General features: G+C 44.4%; 1 pseudogene; it reads right to left on the bottom strand.

Annotated features, from left to right (window-relative positions):
• Nucleotides 1–4,807: 4,807 nt before the first annotated feature.
• Nucleotides 4,808–5,765, bottom strand: part of LOC102476478 (small ubiquitin-related modifier 2 pseudogene) — a 7,990-nt pseudogene continuing 7,032 nt past the window's right edge.

Here is a 5,765-nt window from a genome sequence, read left to right as displayed (position 1 = left end):
TGAAACCCTGAAAGGAGAGTGAAATGGAGGAGAAGGAATTGTGTCATGACAAGGCCCATGGGTAGTGCTTTCTCACTCTTCCCCCATTGCCCTCTGGAAAAATCAAAAAATCAAATGAAATGAAATAGTGTTTGTTCCAAGGAAGCTGAGAGAGAGAGAGAGAGAGAGAGAGAGAGAGAGAGAGATTGAGAGGAGAACGGGCACAGCGTTTGCATATAGTAAGGGGCCAGCAAGTAGTAGTTGTGATTATGAGTGAAGTTTAATACCTGCCCTTGACTCGTGTTGCCCATAATCCAGGTTAGTCAGTGAGATGTAGGAGGGGACTTCAAAAGACTTGGGGAAAATGAACTTAAAGTGGGATGTCATTTTGGGGCACAAATTTCTTGTCACTCAGGCTTAGTATATATTCATAATGCACGGTTTCCATGAAATTTTTTTAAAAAAGATTATTTCTTCCATGAGTGAGAGAGATAGAAAAAGAGAGATAGAGAGAGACAATAATCCCAATAAGGTCTTTTTTTTTTTTTTTTTTTTTTTTTTTTTGGGGGTTTTTTTTTAGGGGTTTGTGCTTTATCACCAGATAGACAGAGAGACAGAGAGACAGAAAGCGAGAAATCATCCCCCGGGGGAACGGCAGGGGGGATGGTAATGCTGCAATCCCTTCTCTTCTGTCCTCCTCTCAGGATCTTGGTCACGCATGCACACATGCCCTGAGTGAGTTTTAAGCCACTGGGTCCGGGATGCGAACTGCGGTTGACTACATGGGAGTCCAGTGACATAGCCATTACGCTAACTGCTGGTCCCCCAATAAGGTCTTAACATGTTGACCCATCCCAGACTCAGCCAGCCCCAGATCATGAGCACAAATGTGCCCCGTGCACTCAGGAGCTCTCTGGATGTGAACCTGGAGCCGTCCCATGTGGCTCAGCCTCACAGAAAGTCACGTTTGACCACTGCACCACATCTGGCTCTTCCATGAACTTTCCAAGACCCCACCTAAGTGCACAAGAAGTTAAGTCACTACCCTGTTGGCTTGTATCTCCTAATGTTGTCACGGCTCCCAATGCACAAAGAAACTTGGATACTTTAGAAAATTTTTAAAAAGGGGGCCAGCCGGTGGGGTGGTGGTTGGGGGTTCTGGACTCCCACATGGCCCATTACTGTTCCAATACTGAACCTGGTAGCTTGCTTGCTCACTTTCTCTCTCTCTGTGTATGTTTCTCTATGGTCAAATTAAAAATAAATGAATAAATAAATAAATAAATAAATAAATAAATAAATAAATACAGTTACATCTTTAAAAAATAAAAAAAAAGAAAAGAAAAAATACCAATATATTACTTGCCTTTATGGTATACTCAGGGTGTTCTTCTAGCCCCCACCTCACCTGTCTTCCCCAGGACCAGGTTGTCAGAGGACTCGTGTGCCAGTGATTTATTAAAGAGACAGGTAAAGGAGCAGGAGAAGCAGGACAAGAAGGAGAGGCCATCAAGCAGGGCGATTTCACAATCAATATCCCCAGAGGGTAGCTCCAGCTTGATTTTGCAGAAGAGTCCTGAAATGTAAGTGATGTCTCGGAATTACTGGGACACTGTCGCCAGACCTGCCCTGGGGGAGGAATTCCCAGACCCTTTGGCTCTCTCCTTGGGCAGAGTGACTCCATAGCTGAGGTACCCCTGAGCAGAGCCTGGGGTGCTGGCTGTAGGAATCGAAGGCACATTAAAGCTGGGGGTTGGGAGAGAAGCACCAACATTTTTGCTACTGGACCCTACTTTAGAGCTCAGGGTTACGGAGTACTGATGTGACCGGAGTAGTTGGCAACACTTGCTGCCTGTCTCTCCTCATTCCCTCTCCTCTCCATGGTTGTCTCCTGTCAACACGAGGCAATGAGCAAGCCCTACTGGCTCTGACTCTGACTCCCCTTCTCTCCGTCAAGCTGCATTTCACTTCTGTGCAAAATATGACTCCTGTACTGCTAGCCCACTTCTCTTCCTGCTTCTTAAGCCCTGAGTCCTTCGCATTCTACTTACAATCAGCAAGTATGAGTCATGGAAATCACAGGAAGAGAAGAGTCATCTTTCCAAGGATGGTGTGCCATGAATTACCAAAGAAGTGGTCAATGCGGGCCAGCCGTGGGGATGCACAGGGGTAACACAATGCACTGTGATGCTGGGCCCACGTGGGATCCAGGATTTGCATCCCAAGGTCTCCCTTTACATGAGGTCTCCTTGTACACACTGGGCTCACGCATGTGTCTGTGATCCTGGCGAGCTGGGGTCTAGGGTCAATTGTGGCATAAAGATCCTTTTGGAAGTCCAATGCGCTATCCATTGCGTGACAGAGCCACCTCATAAAGACCCTTTTGGGAATGCCCATTTTTTTTTCTCTTCTTTGAAATAAATATATAAATAAATAAACTTAAAAATAAGGGAGTTGGGGCCTGTAGCCTAGTGGTTAAGGGAGCTGGATCCCACGTAGCCAAACATAGTTATGAGCCCAGTGGCTACAAAAACACACGGAGACATGTGTGTGCGTACACAAAATCCCAAAAGATGGAGGAGGGGATTGCGGCATGACTACACCCCCTTGGTGGACGCTCTCTCCCTCTCTCTTTCTCCCTCTATGAATCTCTGTCTCTCTGGCCAGTGAATGTGCCCTCTGGCTTCTAAAAAGAAGTCAACATGAGAGTAGGTCTAATAGTGCAGAAGAGGGCGCTGTGTCAGGTGATGTGGTTAGAAAACTAAGAAAGCTGTTGAGCCCCAGGCAAGCCTTGCTTGCAGGCTCCAGACTGATGGATGAGAGGGGCAGATTTTCAAGCAAGTGCAATGGTATGGCAGAGTGCAAGGTGTTTGCAGTGAAGCATGAATCATCCCATTCTTCAGTGGTGACCAGCGAGGAAAGGAGGGAGGAGTAGGTGAAGACAGGCTTAGCAGTGGCCCAGTCCCCAGAGCCTGAGTGAAAGTAAGTGCGGTGGGAGCAGAAAGGATCCTATGCTGAGACTCTTGAAAATGGAACAATTTTAGGGACATGTTAGAGTTATTTTAGGAGCTGTACGTTAGACTTCCAGATAAATTGTAGATTTATACATAAACTTGTGACTTAGTCCAGAAGAGGAGAATGATCGACAGAACTACTATCTGTGGTTTGAAGAAAGTAGAATTGGAAACAAACATTAAGGCCAGCCAGGTAGCATGGTGGTTAAGGCAGTTGGATCCCATATGGCTGTCTGCAAGATTTGAGTTCTGAACTCAATGACTTGAGAAACACGCTAGGTGCGTGTAAGCCCAAAATCCTGAGAGGAGAATGGAGAAGGACTGTGGAATGATCATTCCCCCGGGGTAGTACTTTCTCACTTTCTCTTTCTCTCTCTGGTGAGCACACGCGGTCTGTAGCAAATTTTTAAAAAATCAACAAAACAAAGCAAGTATTCCACCAAATTATACTAATCTTAGATTTTTTAAAAAGTAAGCTGCAATGAATGTTACCCTGACACATTCAAGAGACAAAAGAGGGTGGGAACCGGGAACCAGCAGTTAGCGTAATGGCTATGTCACTGGACTCCCATGTAGTCGACCACGGTTCAAGTCCCGGACCCAGTGGCTTAAAACTCACACCGGGCATGTGTGCGTGCATGCCCAAGATCCCAAGAGGAGAATGGAGGAGAAGGGATTGCGGTGTGACTGTCCCCCCTGGGGAGTGATTTCTCGCTTTCTGTCTCTATGTCCCTCTCTGTCTGTCTGGTGAGCGCACGTGCCCCATAGCAAAAACCTCTCAAAAAAAAAAAAAAAGGGTGGGAATTGCTAGTCCTTGTGCAGAGGAGGTCCTTAACAAATAATTCTCGAGTGATAAAATAACTTAGTGCCAATAGTGCAGTAGTTTGATTTTAGTCCTATGTTGATAGTGTTTTATGCAGGATGGGGCCCTCTGGGTGGGGTGTTGAAAGGATCTGACTGTTGAGAGGGTAAGAGAGGGGTTGTGTTCTGGTGTATGAGGGGGTGTTTTTGTGGGTTTCTGAGAGCACTAGCTCCCCAGTAAATGGTGTTCTACAATGTGAATCTTGTGTAAGCGTGTTGAAGAAAATAAAATCCCTGGCTTCCCAGTTTCCTTCCTTTGTTCCTTCTTTCCTTCTTGCCAAAGGGCACATGTGCTTGTGAGAGACGGAGAAAGGGGGGAAGTACCCCCAAATGGGGTGTGAAAATGCTGCAATCCTTCTTTCTTCCATTTCTCCATTTCATCAGGATTCTTTTCTTTTTTTTCTTTTTTTTTTTCATTTTAAACAAGAAGTTTATTTAAACAACAAGATTTTGATGCTTGACTTGAAGGGAAAACTAGGATTCCTTTTTTTCTTTAAGAGTAATTTACCCCTACTTAACAGCTACGTACAAAAAAGTTATGAAATTGTCCTTGGTTTTACAATGATAAATGAAAAACAGTAAAATTCTCCAATCAAACAAGATATGCAAGGGTTTTTATGTTGTTGGTTTTTTTTTTTTTTTCTTTTTCTTTTTGTTAAAACAGTGAGAGCAAAATACCTTACTGGAATATAAAGATAAGAGCTGAATGAGCTGCCACTGATGGAGAAAGGGGGTATTTTCACAGAATCGGCATTTTTCCCCATCACATCTCCATTTGATGTCAATCAAAACATACCATTGGCCATTTAGTTAAAAAAAAAATGCAATATGCTTGTGCACATACACCAGTTACTTTATGTACAATAAAGGAATGGGGAAGGGAAAATGAAAGAATAGAGAAAAGTACTGTGGTAGTCAGGATGTGGTGAAACCAAATTGTGGTTTTCTAATTTTTAGTAGACGCCTCCTGTCTGCTGTTGGAACACATCAATTGTATCTTCATCCTCCATTTCCAACTGTGCAGGTGTGTCTGTTTCGTTGATTGGCTGCTCATCCAATCGGAATCTGATCTGCCTCATTGACAAACCCTGTCGTTCACAATAGGCTTTCATTAGTTACTAAATGGTGTATGCCTCTTAATCTTAAACTGCACCACAGAACCATCCTGCCCTGCCACCTTCGAATTAATATGATCGTTGTTCTCAGTCTTGACTCCTTCCTTGGTTTTCGTTGGCCATGGCAAGCGCTGGAGTCTCTTCAGCTGCTGCTTCACAAAAGAGGTACGAGCCAGGATTCTTTTCTTTTTTAAGTGAGATTTTTGCTATAGGGCGCATGTGCTTGCCAGAAACAGAGAGAAAGAGAGACAGAAAGTGAGAAATCACTCCCCAGGGGGAGGCTATGCTGTAATCCCTTCTCCTCCGTTCACCTCTTGGGATTTTGGGCACACATGCACATGTGTCCGGTATGTTTCAAGCCTCCAGGTTGGGGGCTTGAACCAGGGAATCCAGCATCTTAACCACGACACCACCTGATGGCCCCTCACCAGGATTTTAAACATGCATGCAAATGTTTCCAGAGTTTCAAGCCTCCAAGACTGGAATTCAAACCATGGTAGACCATGTGGGATCTGGCTTCCAATACACAGCACCTAACCACCATGTTACAGGGCCAGCCCTGAATGCCCAAATTGTCTTAAACTTTTAGTCTTATTGACACAGTCTAATTTAATGAGGAAGTCTTATATTTTCCAAACTAAAATAGAAAATTGAGCAGGTAGTTTGCATGTACAGTACAAAAACACAATGCATGAAAAGCATAACACCGTGTTAAGGAAATTTTCCCCTTGCCCCTTCTCTTAGCCTCCCATTTTCCCTCTGCCAAGGAAACCGTAGATGCCAATAACATATACAT

This window comes from Tupaia chinensis, unplaced genomic scaffold (assembly GCF_000334495.1).
Source record: "Tupaia chinensis unplaced genomic scaffold, TupChi_1.0 Scaffold000320_2, whole genome shotgun sequence".
Taxonomy (NCBI): Eukaryota; Metazoa; Chordata; class Mammalia; order Scandentia; family Tupaiidae; genus Tupaia; species Tupaia belangeri.
This window is presented reverse-complemented; position numbering and strand designations above follow the sequence as displayed.